Source organism: Dromiciops gliroides, chromosome X (genome assembly GCF_019393635.1).
Source record: "Dromiciops gliroides isolate mDroGli1 chromosome X, mDroGli1.pri, whole genome shotgun sequence".
Taxonomy (NCBI): Eukaryota; Metazoa; Chordata; class Mammalia; order Microbiotheria; family Microbiotheriidae; genus Dromiciops; species Dromiciops gliroides.
In genome coordinates, this window is record NC_057867.1 from 65,711,705 (window position 1) to 65,731,626 (window position 19,922).

The window sequence follows — 19,922 nt, forward strand, 5'->3', positions numbered from 1 at the left end:
ACACACGTTAGCAAAGATGTTGATGAGCTGGAAAGTATCCAGAAGAGAGCAAGCAGGATGTGGAAGGGCCTCAATTTCATGTCCTCCTAGGAGGATCAGATGAAGGAATTAGGAAGGCTTAGCTTCTAAATGAAAGGGTTTGGATTGAGGGCGGGGGCAGAGTGGGAGAAGGGGGAGAGGGTGGTGCCAAGGCTGGACTGAGAGAGGAGGAGATGACTGTCTTTCCACTTTACAACACTACTAAGGTGGAGGGCAGGAGCTACAATCTGCACTGTAAGGAATTTACTCAGTCAAGAAATCAAAGACCTTTGAGGTCCTGAAGGGTTTTGGAGCAACTTCCCAGTTGTTTCCTGGCCCTACTAGATATTTTGCTGGGATGGGACATGGTCCTGATGGGATAGGCTGGTACTAGCCGCTGGCTGAGCATGTGTATGGCCTCAGCCTCGACCTGATGCAACCCAGAAAGTAAGATCTGGTTTATTCACTCTGATTAATAGGGTAAGAGAAAGCCGGCAGCAGATTTGAAGGAAACAAATTTGATTCTCCCTCACAACAAGGTTATGAAGATTATAGGAGAGAGGGTTCTTAGAGATCACCGTTTTATTTTACAAATGATGAAAAGGGGACTCAGCAAAGGTGACACAAGTAGAGGCAAAGCCAGCCACTCTAATCCAGGTACTCTAACTTCAAATCCAATACAAATTTCTGCTCCCACAATGCTGGACCAATAGCCTTCCAAAGAGCCATCTGCAGTGTTGTAGCTTCCTTATCTCCTAATGCCCTATAAATATAAGGTCTGCCTCCCAGGCCTGGTTTTTGTGTTCCCTCTCCATCCCAGGGGATCATTTGATATGTGAATCTTCAGTGGGAAAGACTAGATAAGGAGGCAGATGAGGCTGTGGCCTGCTGTTTCCCAGAAAGCTTTACCCTCATTTTCCCTGTCTTCACATGTATGTTCAGTTAGCATCTGACTCTGGCCTTGGCCTCATTAAACCCACAGCTGTTCTGCCAGGGCCCTAATGAGCAGGGGAGTAGGGCTGGCTATCTCACACCTTGTCATTAGCTTTCTACAAGAATCAGTTCATTTCCAGGAGTCTCCAAGTCCCTGCCCCAGCAGGGAATGGTGATCTGAGGTGACAGGTTGCCTAGTGCCCTAGGCCACATCACGGCCAGAGGCCTCACTTGGCAGGGTGCAATTCAATTAAACAAACACTTGCTCGGCACCTACTGTGTGCAGGGCATTGTGGTAGGCACTGGGAGATATATGAAGCCAAATAAGACATGGATTTTGCCCTCATGGAGCTCAAAAGGGATCCTGGGATGAAAAACTGGGAGAGATTTTAGAAATCACCCGGGCACTCCCCTCACTTTACAGAGGAGAAAACTGAGGCCAAGGAGTGGGGGTGGGGGGGGAGATGATTTGCCCAAGGTCACACACATATTAAGCAACAGAAGCAAGATTCAAACTTCAAATCCAGTGTTTGTGTCTCTTAGACACTACCTAGCAAAGGAATCTGGCACTATAAAAAGCCTTCTGGATCTGGAGTTGAAAGAGATGGGTTCAAATCCCATCCCTGCTACTTACTTATTTACTTACTTACTGTCTATGGGACCCTTCCCAAATCACTTCTGAGTCTATAAGAGAAATGCAAACAAAGGTTTACTCAACTACTACCCAGAAGACTTCTGTCAGGCTGCCTCCCAGTGATTTCCTCATTAGACACTTATGCTATTGAGAAAAAATACAATTCCCAACCTTACTGGCTTTCCTTTCCTTCTTTATTACAAATTCTAAGGTAGAGTGGTCACTTGCTTTCAAGGTTCCCCATCATTTCTGCTTTGACAACTAATTCCTCCCTATTGATGAGAATCCAGTCTGGAGCTGCCTCTACCTTTTAAATAATCAAATTTTCATTAAGAAAAAAATAAGAATTTGTCAGCTTCTCTCTTTTGGACAGATGGATAACTTGAGCAGATTTCTGGAGAGCTGAAGTCCACCATGACCGTTCCATCATGCCCCTGTTTCCCAAACTCCTTGGATAATCCCTCTTTCTGTCCAAGTGCCCTATGGTATACTGCCCAATATCACTTTGGGCTCTCCTTCTGTTAATCTTCACCCTCAAATACCCTCAACCTTGGGTTCCTGCTTTTCTTCACGAGTATATAATATTTTCATATATCTTCTCAACCTAATGTAGGTAGTGGATGGTAGGCTTAATAAATCTTGGGAAAATCTCCTTTCCATCCCAGATATATTGTCCTGAGAAGGAAGCAGAACTCTCTACAATTTATGTTAATTCAACATATGTTAACTTTGACACCCCTCAGTAGGGAGTCGCTAACTACCACTCCTCCTCTCTTCTTCCTCTAACCACTACAAGGATCTTTCACCTGGGGTCCTTGTGGATTCACAGCATTATTCCTTTGAGTACAAGAAGCTACTTCCTCCTAAGAAGGTCTAGTTCCTCCTGTGTGAAGAGCCCCACACTGATTAACTTAGCTGCAAATATTTATTTGTCCTTTCCTTCCCAGTGTCACATTCTTCAACCCTAAAATGGCCTCACAGGTCAGGATTCTCCTATCCCTCTTCAAATCCTTTTTCTTTTTCCTTCCTGTAGCTCATCTTTCAGTCTATTAAGGAAGACTTTCTTCTTGATAACCCAAAAAGTAGAGAGGTGCTCTGCCAAGTCTTTCATCTGCTCCAGTATGGAGTCTGACATAGTTAACTTGGTATTCACTTCGTATATATACAGAGATGGTACTTGGACCAGTGACCTAGGAAACCAAACCTTGTGTGTCTCAGTAGGGGAAAATTGCCAGGTACTCAGCCTAAATATAACCCACTCCTCCATCTTCCTATTCATTCTGGGGATTGTTGGCTGGTATTACAATAATCCAGACTTTGTGTGGGACTTGGGGAAAGGTCACCTTTCACTCTCAGTACTGTCAGAGGCACTGATTAGAACAGCTGTATGTATGTATGTATGTATGTATCCAAAAGTTGGGAGGGACTTCAGGAGCCATCTAGTCAAATTTGACCTGATAAAGAATTTATTGACAATTGGGGGGACTATAAAGGGCCTTGGGGGAAGTAGGACTTGCTGGGCCAAGAGGATAGTTTTATTGTTTATGGACTACTATGAATCCTTTATGTTTTCTGTATGTTCTGGGGGCAAAAGAAAGGGTATCTTGAAATCAGTATGCATTATCTCAAGAGCTTGTATCCATAGCCCAAGAGATAAACTATGTTTGAGCTATATCCTGAAATTTCTCAGAGGCAATTTGGGGTCAGGGGAATATGAACCAAAGAGATAGGATTTGGTGGGGGGGCTTCCCCCCAAGATTGAACCTGTTCCATGTAAGCCTGGGGAGCTAGCTAGGCCATGAGTTAAAAATAGTAACCCAGAGAGATCCTCTGGTGAGAGGGAAGGAAGAATGTGAGGGTGTGGGGCACAGGGCTAGAGGAGAGAAGTGTTGTAAGAGCTACTGTAGGAAGTGGGATACAGAGACAAAAAGGAAGAACACGAGAACTGACATGCGGCTGTGACAGCCCGGATGAAATTACAGAACATAAACTTGGAGGTGACCCAATTGGGCAAAGCTGCCCGCCCAAGAGTAAGGAAGGTGGATGGTGGAGGGAACCTTGGGGTGGGGTTTGGCAAGGTATGAGAAGCAAGAGAACAAGGGGCGCAGCAAGAGATTCAAGGACAGAAGTTAGGATATAGTTGAACTGGTCAACCTTTAGGTCAAGAATGTGAATAGAAGAAAGTTAGCATTAATGGAGAAAGAGAGATAGTAGGATGGGGACTGGGAGCCATAAGGAGGTCAAACAACAACAACAACAAACAACATTTTCAAGTGCTACCTCATTTGATCCTCACAGCAACCATGTGAGGTAAATGCCATTATTAACATCATTTTACAGATAAGAAAAGTGAGAATGAGAGAGGTCCAGGGACATACAACCAGTAAGTAGTAAAGGAAGATTTGAACTCAAGGATTCCTGACTCCAAATCCAGCTGTACCCATTATGCCACTTAGCTGCCCCAAAGATCAGGGTTAGGAAGAGCAAAAGGTAGGAAGAGATGGAACTGCAGGAGGCTCTCATCCTACCCTCCCTCCTGCCTTTGCATAAGCTGTCCCTCAACCCCATGCCTGGAACACATTCCCATCTCATCTCCACCTGTTGGAACATTTCTCTTCCTTCAAATCCCATTTCAGGTCCCTCTATTCATGAAGCCTTCTCTAGTCTCCCCAGGTCTATTTTCTCTTTCCTCCGGTTTTCCTAGAGCTCTTTATCTGGATTTTTCCTTTGCCTTCATCACACTCTACCTCATAATCACACTTATTTGTGGATATGTCATCCCCCTCAGATTATATTATTAAGTAATCTCTAGGGTCTCTGGCTGCTCTAAATCCAGTAAGAGTCAGAAAATTCACCAATGCTCTTCACTTGGCAAAGCTGGTTCAAACAAAGGTAATCAGAATTCTTGTACAAGTGGAGGGCAGGAGTGGCTAAAACACTGCCTTGGCATCAGGAGACCAGGCTCTGCCATCAACTTTCTCTGGCCTCTCTGCCATAGACATCTCTCATCCGTGGAATGAGGAGGTAGGAAAAGATACTCTCAAAAATCTTCATCAGTTCTCATAAACTATAGTCTAAGCCTCAAAATCCCTCCCAGATCTAACATTCTCTGTCTTAAGGTCCCTTTTGACTGACATTCTGTGTTCTTAGACCCCTCCCAATTCTGACTTTCCACATCCTATGTTTCTTTCTAGCTCTGGAACTCATGTCCTTAGATCTCTTCTTGCTCTGATGTTCTCTATCCTGAGGTTCCTTTCATTTCTGACATTCTCTGACCTGAGGAACCTGCTAGATCTGTCGTTCTCTGTTCTAAGGTCACTTCAGTGTTAACATTCTCAATTCCAAGAGCCCCCTTAGTTCTGATTTCCAATGTTTTAAGTTCTCTTCTAGTTCTGACATTCTGTCCTAAGGTCTCCCCCCCTCCCCATCTTTGAGAAACATTTTATTCTAAGGGATGCAAATTTCCCTTGAGGTACTTGCTTTTATGGACAATGTGGCCCTTGATTTTTACTATTATTAATTAGGGGCTTGCCATGTGATTAAAAAAAAAAAAAGGTGTGACAGCTCAGGCCAACTGAGGAGTAAGCTCAGGAGCAGAGGTCAGGACACTCTCCAGGAATCCCAACCATCCCCACTCTCACCACAGGCCTCAGCATGGACCCCTAGGCCTCTCTGTCCTGCTGCTCTGGGTCCCACGCCGCGGATGGGACTTCAGCACGGCTTCGACTCCAGCTGTCATTCCAGCTGCTAAGTGAGGCCACAGATGAGCTGACCCCCAACCGGGCTCTGGACACTTACCCATAACATAAAATTACAGCCTACAGAAGGGTAGATCAAGTCAAGGTACCACAACTGCCCTTTCACTAATACAATTAGCTGTGGTCCCAGGATAATCCAAAACCTGATTTGAACAGACCCAACCTCTTCCACCCAACCCTAACTTTGACCAGAGCAGCTAATCAGGAGGTAATTGGCTTGATATATGTTATCTTTTCATTTCCCTGATCCTCTGCTGAGGAGAAGTGGCACTGAGCTGTGTAGGGGGCAGCAGGAGGGAGAAGAAAAGCAAAGGGGGAAGTGGGCTAGATGATTTCCAATGTCTTGTCTAGCTGGTACATCCTATATTCTGAGGTCCCTACCACCTCTGACATTCTCTGTTCTAAGTCCTTTTACAACTCTGACATTCTCTGTCTCAAGGCCCTTTCCAGGTGGGACATTTTCTGGCCAAGGGTCTCTTCCAGTTCCAACAATCTCTGTCCCAAGATTGCTTCAAGCTCAGACAATCTATGTTCTAAGATCCCTTCCAGTTCAGACATTATCTGTTCTGAAACACCCTCTACCTCAGACATTCTCTGTTCCAGGATCTCTTCCAGCTCTAATGTTCTCTGTTCCACGACCTCTCCCAGTTCTGACATTCTCTGTTCTAACATCCTTTCCATCAATGACATTTCTTCTTCTGGGAACTCTTCCATCTCTGATAATCTCTGTTCTAAGGTCCCTACCACTTCCAACATTCTCTGTTCCAAGATCTCTCCCAGTGTTGACATTTTCTGTTCAAAGGTGCTTCCCAGCTCTGAAAAGGTGTTTTCTAAGGTCTCTTCCAGCCCTGACAATTTCTGCTCTAAGATATGTTCCAACTGTGTCATCTTCTGTTCTAAGTTCCCTCCCAGTTCTGTCATTCTCTGTTCTAAGATCCCTCCCAGACCTGACATTCCTTCTTCTAAGGCCCCTCTCAGCCCTGACATCCTCTGTTCTAGCACTCTTCTCAGGTCTGACATTCTCTGTTCCAAGTCCCCTTCCATCTCTGACAATTTCTGTTCTAAGTTCTTTCCCAAATCTGACAATCTGGGTCCTAAAATTCCTTCTAGGTATAACATCCTCTGTCTTAAAAACCCTTCCAGTTCTGACATTCTTCGTTCTAGAAGTTCTCCCAGCTTGCGTAGTCTATGTTCTATGGTTACTTCCAGTTCTGCCATTGCCTGTTCTAAGGCTCCTCCTAGTTTTGGTATTTTCTGTTTTAAGGTCTCTTTCAGCTCTGACATTCTCTGTTCTAAAGTCCCTTTCAGCCCTGACAGTTTCCATTCTAGGTTTTTTCCGAGCACGGACATTCCCTGTTCTAAGGCCATTTTTAAATCTGCAAATTTGTATTCTAAATCTGACATTCTCTGTATGAAATCCCCCTCCAAATATGACAAACTCTGCCCTGAGGCCTCTTTAGCTCTGGAATTCTATGATCTAATGCTAACAGTTTATGAGTCTATATCTGGAAAATATGGCAATTGACCTTACAAAATTAGGTCCAAGCACCCATATTTCCTTTGACTCACAACCCTTAGGATTATCCTGCCTCCTGCTGTCAAGTACTCTTGCAAGAGAAGGGCAGAGGCCAGACCTGGAACGGGAGTAGGTGTTACTCACTCTTCCCCAATGATCCCACCTTCCCGGAGCTGGGGTGGTTCTGTGTGCTCTGTCTGCTCTGTTGTCTCTTCCTCTCTTCTTGAATTGGTCTTTAGGTAGGTCAAGGAGAGTGCCGAAAGGCCACAGACAAGTAGAGCAGGTTGAGGAAGGCAACTGTGAAGAGAAGGAGGCTGGTCAACATCCCATACTGGATACAGCTGGAGGATAGTAGGAAGAGCTCTGGGTATAGCGTCAAAGAACCAACATCCATATCCCAGCTCCCCTAATTTATTAACCATGTGACACGGATAGAACAGACATGCCTATGGAAACGCTAGCTAAATCCTTGAGGGCCCCCAAAGTGCAGGTACAAAAAAGAACTTCTTATGTGCCCCTTTCTGAGTCTTTCTAAAATACTGGTAGACCTGGCACCAGAAAGAAAAGTTCAAATCCAGCCTCGGATGCTTACTTGCTATGTGATCCTGGGCAACTCACTTTACCCCTGTCTCAGTTTCCTCATCTATAAAATGGGGATAATAATAGCACTTACCACTCCCAAGGTTGTTGTGAGGATCAAATGAATGAATATTTATAAAGTGCTTTGCAGATTTTAAAGTACTATATAAATACAAGCTATTCATAATTCTATTATTACATTTGGTTCTTCTTTCTTGCCCCCTCTTTTTGGGATCAATCAGGAGAGTTCTATGATCAACTTAATGAGCTAACAAGGTTGGAAATGAGACCCATTCAGGTTTCATTGAGAATAAGTACTAGAGGGTCACATGACCAACAAGACTAGACATTTTCTCCAATCCTCATAACCTCTCCAAAACAGTAGTTATACACAAAAGATAAAGCAGTTTCAGCGGTTTCTATGGTCTAGTCCATAGCTTCCTAAACTGTGGGTCACAACCCCATATGAGGTCAAGTCACAATGTGGGAATCAAGAAAATTTGACAACAGTAAAAGGTTATGTATACCTATTTTATATACATTATATATATATATATATATATATATATATATATATATATATATATATCCACACACCCACACACCCACACCCAGGATCACAGAAAAATTTCTCAGGCAAAAAGGGGTCATGAGTGGAAAAAGTTTAAGAAGCCCTGGTCTAGGACACCAAGAACCCCAACAAGGTAAAAATCTACTGAACTAACAGCAGAGAATGCTAATCTGTAATCCCTAACTCAGTCATTCAATACCCTCTTTTCCATGACCCACAAGGCAGTAACATAGAACCTCTTTAAAAGAGGGAACCCAAAATAGATATCTTAGAAACTTTAATTCCACAAAGAATACAGAGACTAAAGCAGGACTAAATAAGTATAATATCCATGAATCAAAGAGTAAAATTCTAGAATAGTGAGGGAAGGGAAATATTGAAGAAAATGAAGGAAAGAAATATATATTTTTTAAAAGCACAGAAGGGGGCAGCTAGGTGGCACAGTGGATAGAGCACCGGCCCTGGAGTCAGGAGTACCTGAGTTCAAATCCGGCTTCAGACACTTAACACTTACTAGCTGTGTGACTGTGTGACCCTGAGCAAGTCACTTAACCCCAACTGCCTCACTAAAAAAAAAAAAAAAAAAAAAAGCACAGAGAATGAAACCAAAAAATGAAAACATGCTGAAGGAGAGAGGAGGAAGGGTTCCACTTAACTACTTAACTAAGAGGGCAAAACAAGAGGGGAAGATTTAATAACCAGATAAAAGGAACAAGGAAAAAGGAACTAATAAGTTAAGCAAAATCCCAGAACTGGGGAAAAGGGAAATAAATAGGTGGGGGTGGAAGATGGCTCACATACGAGAGAACCAGTAAAAACAGGGTTGCCTTAAAAGGACAGCTAGATGGCCCAGTGTATAGAGTGCTGGGCCTGAAGTTAGGAAGACCTCAGTTCAAATATTAACTCAGACACTCACTAGCTGTGTGACCCTGGGCAAGTCACTTAACCTCTGTTTACCTTAATCTACTAGAGAAGGAAATGACAAACCACTCCAGTACTTTTACCAAGAAAACCCCATGGACAGTATGGTCCATGGCGTCATGAAGAATTGGATACAACTGAACAGCAACAACACCAACAAAAGGATAAAATCAAAGTGCCTTCTTTACAGGGGAAGATGGGGAAAATTCTAATTTCGAGCAGGGGTGGGGGGGTGGGGGTGGGTGCGGGGAACAATGATGAACCACTATTGGAGACAAATGGAGGGAAATCTAAACCTAACTCTCATACCTTTACATGTGAATGGAGGGGGCAGCTAGGTGGCGTAGTAGATAAAGCACTGGCCCTGGATTCAGGAGGACCTGAGTTCAAATCCGGCCTCAGACACTTGACACTTACTAGATGTGTGACCCTGGGCAAGTCACTTAACCCTCAAGGCCCCGTTAAAAAAAATGTGAATGGATTACACAGTCCAATAAAATGAAAAAGAGTGATAGATTGGATAAGAAAGCAAAATCCCACAATCTGTAGCTTGCAAGAAACACCCCTAAAACTCAGACATACATAGAATAAAAATTAGGGGCTGAAACAAAACTTACTATGAATCAAGTGAATCCAAAAAAAGCAAGAACTGCAATCATGCTATCAGACAGAGAATAAGTAAATGAATCTCAGTAATTGGAGATGCTTTGGTTTGCTCATACTGCATGTGGGTCAGTCATCTCTTTGTACCAGGTTTTAAAAGTGTTTTTTGTTACAGACTGGGATTTGCCCTTCTCCCCCTTTCTGCAAAGACTTCAATGCCCAGAGACTTGAATGTAGACTTGGGTTCCTAGGGGGCACCAATATAATGGCAAAGCCTCTCAGAGAGTTATCCCCTTCTCATCCCCAAGAATGGTTAATATTTCAGCCCAAGAAATAGCAGCATCTGTAACAGTGATTTAAGTGGGTTCAACAGTTCCCAGACCCTGAAGAGGCAGAGGCATAGGGCAGTGGCATATGCTCTCAAACACATGGATCCAGGTGAAGGGAACCACATAGCCTCAGCATGGGATGCAATGAACTCTAGCCTCTTGGAGAAAGGGTGTGAAATTTCCTGGACAATGTCAAATTCCTAGCAAATTCAGTGACTGAACTAGTGAGAAATTGAAGGGCCAGGTGGTGGGGGAAAGGATGATGCCTCTGGAAGAGGAGAGGAAGGAGATTGTGCACAAAGCCTCTTAGCAACTGAAGGCACAGTAAGTGAATAAAGCTGTGCTGATGGGGGTGGAGAAAGATGCGGAAGAAAATGTGACCTTTGCCCTGCCCTACTACCATTAGTTATTTGGATGATGCAGATCTTATGGGAAGGGAGTTGCCCTTTTCAAAAACCCAAATTTGTTTTCCTTACAAGGGTCCAAGCACTCAGGGTAGTATTAGAAAGCTAGGTATGAATCTCTAGGGGTGATAGGTAGGAATAACCCTTCTGGCAGCACTATGAGTTTGGGAAACTGTATAGAGACTTGGGGAAAGGGGGAACTCACTAAAGAGATAGGAGAATTTTGCTGCTTCTTTTTGAGCTACTATTATTCTTTTATGTTATTTTCATATTTTTTTAAGGAAAGGAATAAGGTCTCTCTTATCCCCAGTATTCACTGGTACCTTGAATGCTTTTATAGGAGCTGAGAAAACTTTTATCCACATTGGTGAAGACCCAGACAGAAGCTACATTTTAATTATATTCTAAGATTTCCCAGAAGGAACTCTGAGTGGAAGCAAAATGAGCCCAAGAGTATAATTTCAAAAGGAGGGGTGTAGGAAGTTTGTTGATCCATAGGCTACATTTCTTTTCTTTCTTTTATTCTGGGTCTGTTGATCTTGCTCTGTTTTACCTCATATATGTCTTTCTAGATTTCATTATATGCTTCATATTTATATTTTTACAGCAACATCTCTCACATTCCATCATATAACTTATTCAGTCAGCTTCCAATAATTAGACACACTATTGCAAAAAGAACAGCTATGGATATTTTTACACATATAGTTCCTCTTAATGACCTCTGTAGGATGAAGTTCTAGCAAGAGAATCATTCAGTCAAAAGGTAGGATCAGTTCTGTAACTTTATATTAAATAATACCATGTTGCTCTCCAGAATGCCTGCACTAATCTATAGTCCCAACAACAGTATATAAGACCAAATTATTCCCTGCAGCCCCTACCAATTTTTTGTCATTCTAGTGGCAACCCTTTCATTTTCTAGAAACAAGATTCAATGAAGGGAAATGACTTTTCCTAAGATTATACAGCTGCTAAGCAGCCAAGTCAGATGGTCTGACTCCAAATCCAGGGCTTTTGACATCATAACGCACAGTCAATATGGCGACATCCACTCAGCTTGGCTTTCATTTTCTTAATACACAAGTCTGTTCTCACCTGATATCAAATACAGCCTGACCCCTGTAGGCTGTAGTGTTCCTTTACCTGCCCTCTGCCAAGTCACCATTATCCCAATTCTTGCCTACCCAACTATGCAAAGCCCAAGTGTTCTGCCCAGATTCTTGCATTGATCTCAGCCTATTCTGCCCAACTAGGCCCCATACCTTTTGCTTGGTTTTGGCTCCAAGTGGAGGCTAAATAATGAACGCTCTATTGGAGACATTATAGAGGGCAAAGAAGTATATTTTAGTGCTGGACCTAGTGTCAGAAAGCCCAGATTGGAGTGTTGGCTTTGTCATTTACTTTGTAATGCTGGGACAGTCCTCCAATCTCCTTAACCTCCAGTTTCTTTTTCAGCATCACCAGAAGGTTAGATCAAATGATATCTAAAGGTTCTCCTGGTTCTAATATTTCGTGTTTCTCGAATCCTCCATTCATTGAATGAGAAGTGGATCTGGATGTTCATTCCAATGAGAAGATTCTATGGTTTCAAGGATAAACTCTGGTTCACCTTGAGCCCTAGCAAGGGCCTAGCTCTTCCAAGTCCTGTCTTCACCTGACCAGCTTAGCTGTCTAACCACCTGTTGTGAATGGTCACAATTTTGTCTTCCTGGCCCAGGTTATTGGCACTGAACTGTGGGGACAAGGCCTGTGGAGGGCGCCTCCTGTCACTGGCAGTGTGTCACGTTTGGGGCCTAAGGTTCTGCCATCTCTGTCAGCTTGACACTCCAGGGAAATAACCCTTTAATCCAGTTCTGTGTGTTTCATTTACTGTAGCGTTAGCCAGTTCCGAGATGTTATGAAAGACATCCCCAGGGAGACTTCAGACTTCAAAAACATCCCGAGCTTGAACTTCATTTGACTATTCCAAAAGGCTATGGTAACAACGGATGATCTTTTAGACATTTCACATGCCAACAACTGTTAGGCCTGATAATGTCATGCCAAATTAGAATGCTTGCCTCTTGAGAGCTTCCAGGAGAAGGGGGGGAATGTGTGTGTTTCTTTTAATTAAAAGCATCTGTCAATGCTAATGATCCAATATAAAAATCAATAACTTACAAAGGTGCAAAAATAATGGTGACTGCTGGAAGGCTCATGAGGTCATGGAGGAGAGGGAGGGGCAGGGAGACATGGCTAAAAAATTTGTCAGCATTGGGCATCCAACCTAGGGCTATAGGTTTAGATCCAGAAGAAACCTTAGAGATACTTTAGTCTAGCATGGTCCACAGACTCCTGAAGGTCCCTGAAACCCTTTCAGGGGGGTTACAAGGTCAAAATTAACTTCATAATAATGCTAACATGTTTTAATTTCTAAGAAAAGAAATACTGATATATAAGACCCATGTAAACCAAAGCTCTTCAAGAGGTCCTCAATAACTTTTTTTTGGTGGGGCAGTGAGGGTTAAGTGACTTGCCCAGGGTCACACAGCTAGTAAGTGTCAAGTGTCTTAGGCCAGATTTGAACTCAGGTCCTCCTGAATCCAAGGCGGGTGCTTTATCCACTGTGCCACCTAGCTGCCCCCTCAATAACTTTTAATAGTTATAAAATGAGACCACAAAGTATGAGAAGCATTCCTTTGGTCCAATCTCTTCATTATATAGATGGGAAACTTGAGACCTGCCAGAGATCAAATGACCTGCCCAAGGTTACAAAGGCAGAGCTGGGGTTTGAAACAGGACACTGACTCTAGGGCCTAGGTTCTTTCTACTGCAATGTCCACTTTCTCATCTTTAAAATGAGAACCAACCTAATGATTCTAGCATAGACAGCATAGAAAAGGTAGCTGAAAAGAGGGTGGGGTGAAAAATATCCACATGGGAGCATGGTGGAGAAATCCAGAGGCTTAGGAGCAAAGCTTCAGAGTAGCATATTTTAGCTAGATATTGAAACACTCCTGCTGGGTTACCTCTCTAACTTAGCACTCACAAGGAGTGGTTCTATATCTACCTGAAATATGCTTCTCTAAAACCCACAAACCCCTACTAGTGAACTTACCTTTAATATTCAGCAAGTAGGAAAAACTAGCTAAAGGTAGCTCTGGGCCATGTAGTAGTAGAAAGAACACTAGAATTGGAATCAGGAGACCCCAGTGGGAGTTCTGACTCTAACACTGACAAGTTGGGTAATCCTAGGTAAGTCATTCCCCTTCTTGAACCTTTAGTGTAAAATGGGAATAAAGGTACTTGCATTCCTTACCTAATAGGGTTGTTATAAGGAAAGTGCTTGATTCTATTCAATTCAACAAGCATGTATTACATACCTTCTATGTGCAATACACGGAGTATAGACCTTAAAGTGCTATAAGAATATGAGTTAATATTATTCACAGTTTTGCCTTCAGCAGAACAATTTCATCATTAATTTTAGTCAAAGCCACTTACAAAAGAGCCTGTCTTGGAGTCAAGAACACTTGGCTTAAAATTCTACTTCTGAAACATCTGGAAATGTGACCCTGAGTAAGTCACATCACTTCTCAGTGCTCTAGACATATCTGTAAGATTATAAGTTAGCAAAAAGGTGCTTATCTTCATTGGTGGCACCTCAATTAATACTCCTCAGCTATGAGTTCCCTATGCTAATAAAATCACAAATCCAGTTCCTATCCCTATCAGTTCTAATAATGATGCATCACACCCACAGAGCTTTAGCCTTTCACTGTCCATTATCCCATGTGAGCCTCACAGCAATTCTGGACAAATAGAGAAAGAAAGCTTTTATTAAATGTTTACTATATGCTAGGCTCTAAGGATACAAATACAAGTAAGCAAGACAGTCCCTACCCTCAAGGTACTTACATTCTAATGGTAGATGACAACACAGAAGAAAGAATTGGGATGGGGGAAGCCTCAGTGCTAGACTGGTGTGGAGATGACTGGGAAGAGATTTGGAGGTCTGCTTCCTGGTAGCTGGCAAGAGAAGTCAAAAACTCACCTATCAGAGCAGCACAATTCACAAAAGGAGATGAAGGGAGATGAGAATGATGGGTGGAGTATAGGCAGCATACTAAGGAAATGGCCTGGAAATGGAGTTGACACCTGATTCCAGGCAAGATAAGGGGAAAGCTCAGCCATAAGAGGCAAGGGAGCCAAGGGCAGAGTCCCTGGGTTAGACTGGTAATTAACCTTATTATTTTCACAGATGAGAAAACTGAAATGGAACAGGATTCATTGCCTTGTTCAAGGCTAGTTAATGGCAAAGAATGGCCCCAAAACCAGGTCTCTGGATTGCCAATCCAACACTCTTGCCATTAATCTCACTGCATCAACTCAGAAGAGAAATCCGTGAACAATGAAATCCATGAAATCTGTACAGTGGCAAGATTAGAGACAGACAGGGTAGGCAGATGCCTAGGATGCAACACCTGGGGCTGGGGTGAGGGGGGGGGCAGGGGTAGAGTTCAACAAGAGGCCCTTTTTAATATTTGTTTTAATAAATGCATAATTTTAATGTCAGAAACCCCCCCATCTTTGTGGCCTGTAGGGATTTATTTGGGGACAAATAAAATTGGAAATGTTACAGAGAAGGCTGGAAGCCTCAGGTGGCCAATAACCCACAGGGGGCTGGGATTTTCAAGGCTTACCTAGAGTTTACAAATACCTGGGTCCCCACTTTGCATTTGAAAGCAGCTGAAACAGTGAGAAGATCTCATTTGATGCCTGGAACAGAAGGCATGATTCTGACTTCAAAGATTTTCTGCTTGGTGAACTCCATGCCAAAGGACTGAATTCAATCCACACAAGGCTAGGGTGAGCAATGATTTAACCGTTAAACCACCACAGAAACTCCAGATGGCTGCAAACCCCTTATGGGGCACAGGAAAAATAATGATAGTGAGGCTCATTTCTATGTCACTTTCTTCACAAAGAAACCTATAAAGTAGGAGAAGCATGCAAGTACAATCCATCCTGGCTTATCTTCATTACCTTGGGCAAGTCCCTTACCCTCTTCTGTCCAATGAAGGCATGGGAGTAGAGGCTCTCTAAGGGCCCATCTAGCTTTAATGAAGCCCGTGATCATCTCCATGTTAAAGATAGGGAGACTGAGGCTCAAAGGCATTAAGGGATTGGTTCCCAGACATACAGCTAGGATGAAGCAAAGCCAAGACTCAAACCCAGGACTCTAAGCTGAAAGTCTTCTGTGTTGGTCTTCTTTTGCACTGTTTGTTTTGATGAAACACTTTATTAAACGATCTCTCCTGGCTTTGGTACGCTGTGTCCTGAGGGCCCTCACGGATCTTCCATTAAGCCTGTCATTCTCCATTCTATTACTCTATGACCTTCTATCCACCTTGGTGAGGTTCTTGCCCCACCCTTCCATTTCCTTCACATTCAAGGTCTAATAACCCAGGTTTGCAGAAAGCAGGCACCAGGCAGCAAACCCGCCACTGTGCCAATTAAGCTAAAACATACTCTGGAAATGAAAATGAAAATTAAATGCCAACATTCTGAAAGGGAACTAACAGCTTCCTCAGAAACCAAATGGAAAGAAAGCTCCATGCTCTTAGCAGCCTTGGAAACGCATTCCCAGCCCTGGAATATAAGAGGACCGTTTTTGTGCACATCTGCAGACTGAGCATCTTCATCAAACTGTATATGTTTTAGCACATTCCTAATCAAGATGTCTTGAAGTTGATTTCATAAATTTCATTAAGTGGGACCCTGCTGCAATTGGTTTCCAAGGTAACAAATGCACTCTGCCCAGTGAATCAAGATTGTTTGGAATCTCAGGTCTCATCCCTTTTGTTTCTGGGACAGAGGCTGTTTATGGCAGGGGATAGTCTCAGCATGTGGGGAGGGCAGGGGGAGACTTCCCACTGCACATCTAGGTTGGAAACTTTGAAGCATAAATCTGAACTTATGGAACCCAACCACAGGGTTGGTCACTCAAGGCTGCCAAGAAAATTGCTACTCGTAGGTACCAGGCACTTACTCATTTGATCAACATTTATGAAATATCTCTAATTATGCTAAGGGTGATAAAAATACAGCCAAGTTCTCCATGAGTGTATAGTCACAAAAAGTTATACCTTTGGAGCTGGAAGGGACCCTCAGGGATCACCTAGTCCAGTCCTGTCATTTTACAGAGGAAGAAACTTGGGCTGCAAGAGATCAAGTGAATTGGCTAGGGTTACAACCCACCAGGTGTGTGGCAAAGCTGCGACTCTAACCCAAGTCCGAGGGATCTCATAGAACCTCAGAGTTGAAAGAGATCATGGACCATCCAATTCCTAGGATAGCACTAATTTGGAGGGGTTCCCATATGACACGGCTGACTCATATTGGGCTTATAGTCCACTAAAACCCCTCGATCCTTTGCCTATGAACTGTTACCTAGCCACACCTTCTCAAATATTCTGTCTACTTCTTCAAGAAAGTATGGAAGATGGACCACAAAAACGTACAGATTGGGAAAGGCCAAAGGCACTGACTTGGGAGTCAGAAGCCCTGGGTTCTGCTACATGGCTGCCATTTTACCCCAAAGACAATACAATAGGCTCCAGAGGCCCACAGGAAAGAGAGGTTTGCTCAGTTACGAAAATAAAGAATAGCATGAGAACAGTGGAAGAGCAGTAAAGGACAGAAGAGGCTTCATAGAGAACTTGGGCTGAATAATACGACAAGTAACATTTACATGACACTTTCAAGTTGTAAAGGACTTTTCTTTGTCCAACCCTTACCAGAGCTGCTTCTTCTCTAAAGCAGCAAAAGGGTATCTAGGGGCAGCTAGGTGGCGCAGTGGATAGAGCACCGGCCCTGGATTCAGGAGTTCCTGAGTTCAAATCCGGCCTCAGACACTTAACACTTACTAGCTGTGTGACCCTGGGCAAGTCACTTAACCCCAACTGCCTCACAAAAAAGGGTATCTAACCCGTTCTTGAATCCCCTCGAGCTAGGGAACTTCCTTCTTATCATGATAGCCCATTCCCTTTTGGAACTGTTTTTATCATCAAGAAAGCATGAAGAAATAAAGGCCTGATCTAGAGCTGTATAGAAAGAGAATGGGATGGGGGCAGCTAGGTGGCACAGTGGACAAAGTGCTAGCCCTGGATTCAGGACGACCTGAGTTCAAATCCAGCCTCAGACACTTGACACTTATTAGCTGTGTGACCCTGGGCAAATCACTTAATCCTCACTGCCCCCCCAAAAGAATGGGGGAGGCTAACAGGTGAGCTGACAATTACCAGTATGTGTTGGGTGAGGGAGAGTGCTCAGCCAAAGATGACTCTGAGACCACAAGCCTCAGCAACTGTAAGGATGGGAGTGCCATCAACCTAACATAAGAAAACTGAGGTCCACAGGGGGAACATGACTAAGCCAAGCTTCCATAACCAATAAATAGCAAAGACAGAATTTGAGCCCAGATGCCTCAAATTCAAGTCCAGATTTCTACTACACTGCTTTGTCATACTGAGAGAGAAAGGGCTAAGTACTGGACCTGCGATTTCACTGACATAGTAAATTCCTATAAATGCAGATCAGGGCCAGCTTGGCAACTTCAATTCTTTAGAGAGTCACGTGAGCACCAAGAGAGCAAATGACTTGCCCAGAGTCAAATAGCCAGAATGTGTCAGAGGTGGAGCTTGAACTCAGGGCTTCCTGATCCCAAGACTAGCGCTCTATTCATTAGACCATGCTGTCTGTATTGAGGTGTATGTGTAAATCCAAAAGCCAAGCTGGGTCAACATCAGGGTGTTTATACAGTACTGAAATTCAAGGGGCAGAGACAAGCAAGAAAACAAAAGACTGGAGGAGAGATTCTACCTAGGAAGGCCATAAAGGAGCAGGGAGAAAATCGCCAGGTGTGCCAGGGAATTGACTATTTATCTGACTTAACCTATCTCCCCCAAGCTTTGGTCCTTTTATCACAGCTGCTGCATTTTCTGCCAAGACAGAGAAAGAGAAGGGGGACCAAGGGGAGGGGTGGGGAATCAGTGGCTTTCCTTACAATGGTTTGGTGGCCCTGTCAACTCTTGCAAAGCTTATCTTTCTCTGTTCATATAGTTGGTGGGGGGGGGGGAAGGAGAGAGGAACATGTGGCACAGTGAGGTTTCTTTTTTTGTTTTTTGTTTTGTTTTGGTTTTTTTTGGTTTTTTAGTGAGGCAATTGGGGTTAAGTGACTTGCCCAGGGTCACACAGCTAGTAAGTGTTAAGTGTCTGAGGCCAGATTTGAACTCAGGTACTCCTGACTCCAGGGCTGGTGCTCTATCCACTGTGCCATCTAGCTGCCCCACAGTGAGGTTTCAAAACCTCCAAAGAACCTCCCCAGCACAGCTGGGGGCCTGTCACTGGGAGGTCCCCAGAAGGCTGCTGAAGGGAAAAGAAGTCTTTGCATTTCTATAACACGTAGGAACAAAGAATTTGAAGCTGGAAGGAACTGCAAAGATCATCTAATCTCATTTTATAGATGGGAAGGGGCCTTGCCAATGTTGCATATGCAGTAAGTAGTAGATAGATGCAAGGCTCAAACCTAGGTCTTCTGACAACTGTGTGTTTTGTCCTACCCGACGAGGCCTTTCCTTTGATCCTCACAGCACTGGATAGCAGAAGGATTATTGGCTCCATTTTCTAGATGAGGAAATTGAGCCTCAGCCAGGTTAAATGACTTTGACAAGATCACACTGCTACTAAGTAGGAGACCCTGGATTTGAAATCAGTCTAGACTCCAAGTGTGCCTCAATCAATACCTATCTCTTTCTCCACACAAGGACCCCAAATAGCCATGAGCACAACTAACCTGTCTGGCAAACCAGTGCTAGCCATCTATTGGAAAAGCTGGGAAAAGCTGGTGCCATGAGAGTTAAGGAGCTGGAGAGAGAAGTCTGTAATCTGGCTCAGATTGCTTGCTGTCTTGGTAAAGGGACACAGAAGAGAGGGAGGAAGAAAAATTTGAAACTCAAAATCCTACAGAAATGAATGTTGAAAACTATCGTTACATGTAATTGGGGAAAAAATAAAATAGTATTAAGTGAAACAAACAACATAGAACACAGAACATCAAGCATTGAAAAGTACCTCAGAACAGAGGACACAGACTATTAGAAATCCTTTTTTTGGGGGGGGTGAGGCAATTGGGGCTAAGTGACTTTCCCAGGGTCACACAGCTAGTAAGTGTTAAGTGTCTGAGGCTGGATTTGAACTCAGGTCCTCCTGAATCCAGGGCCAGTGACTGCGCCACCTAGCTGCCCTGACTATTAGAAATCCAAAGGACCAGAGAACATAGAATGTCAGAAGTAGCACCATGAATAGAGTGCTGGACTTGAAATCAGGAAGATCCAAGTTTAAATCCTGCCTTAGTCATCTACTAGCTATATGACCCTGGGCATAACTTCCCTGAGGCTCAGTTTCCTCACCTGTAAAAATGGGAAATATAATAATAGTACTTGCTTCCTAGGACTGTAGTGAGGATAAAACAAGATAATATATGTCAAATGTTTTGCTAAATTTAAACTGCTATACAAACATGAATTCTTACTAGTAATTGATGGAAGGAACCAGCTCTGGCGTAGCAGAAAATAGCTTAGATTTGGTGCCAGAGCTCTGGGTCACCTGTA

The 19,922-nt window shown here is 43.4% G+C and overlaps 1 protein-coding gene across 2 annotated transcripts in view; it reads right to left on the reverse strand.

Moving 5' to 3' along the window:
* Positions 1-19,922, reverse strand: part of NEXMIF (neurite extension and migration factor) — a 191,336-nt gene that overhangs the window by 29,866 nt on the left and 141,548 nt on the right. Inside the window, exon 6 of one of the 2 annotated variants that reach the window (XM_043974885.1) lies at positions 7,004-7,156. The exons of the other annotated variant lie outside the window; for it this stretch is intronic. The gene's annotated coding sequence lies outside the window, so the exon portion shown is untranslated. The remainder of the gene's footprint in view (positions 1-7,003; positions 7,157-19,922) is intronic. 2 annotated transcript variants of the gene reach the window in all.